The sequence below is a fragment of the Octopus bimaculoides genome, chromosome 3, assembly GCF_001194135.2.
Source record: "Octopus bimaculoides isolate UCB-OBI-ISO-001 chromosome 3, ASM119413v2, whole genome shotgun sequence".
In the NCBI taxonomy this organism is placed as follows: domain Eukaryota; kingdom Metazoa; phylum Mollusca; class Cephalopoda; order Octopoda; family Octopodidae; genus Octopus; species Octopus bimaculoides.
Window position 1 is genome coordinate 150,876,807 of NC_068983.1, and position 1,115 is coordinate 150,877,921.

Consider the following 1,115-nt stretch of genomic DNA (forward strand, 5'->3'; position numbering starts at 1 on the left):
ATATATAAACAGAAGCTGGCACTCACTCGCAGACAAACATACACAGTCGAATATCACACAGCACTAAATCAAAAGATAAAAGAAATAGCGCACTAACAACAATAACAACGACACTAACAACGACAAGAATAACGAGTCAATATTCAATGGTAATAATAAAAGTAAAAAGAAACAACAATAAAATGCACACGCACTCTTCGAGAGAAGCCAACAACATATAATATGACAACAATAAAAACAATATAAGTATGATTTCGTCGGACGGAGGTGTAAAAGCAGGCTATAGATAATCTATTGGGAAATCAAAGAAAGTTGTTAGTTAGAATACGACATTCTAAAGGGAAATAATACAGTACCATATGAGCTTTCAATCTTAAAAATCTTGCTTCGTACTCACTAAGTATGTACATATGTGCATATACATCAGCAGATGCTGAATCACACATACATTATACACATGCTCAAATATAAAACTATATAACACAGACTATATATATACATTTGATATACATACATTCTCTCTCTCTCTCTCTCTCTCGCACACACACACACACACACACACACACACACACACACACACACACACACACACACACACACAGATGTGTATTGTGCATAAATGTTCGTAAATACGCATTTATTTATGCCAGCACAATTGTGTATATGTAATTGTGGGGGAAATTAAGATAGGGTAGGCGGATGGGTTTAAAGTGTGCAAAATGAGTGTGTAAGTGTGTGTGTGTGTGTGTGTAAGTGCGTGCGATAGCGGGAGTGTTTGACTTATTTTTGATTCATCACAAAGCATGGAGAGACAAGAATAGTTGATATATATATATTCATCATTCATACATACGTGCATATATATGTATATATACACACACATATATATGTGTGTGTGTATGTGTATATATACATATATATGTATACATATCTGTATACATACACACACGAACGCACACACACACACGAACGCACACACACACACGAACGCACACACACACACACATACACACACACACACATATATATGTATATGTATATATATATAGAGTTATTAATATTTCTAAGTCTCTCTAAAGGAGACTACGGCAGCGGTACTGGAAATTAATAGTTAT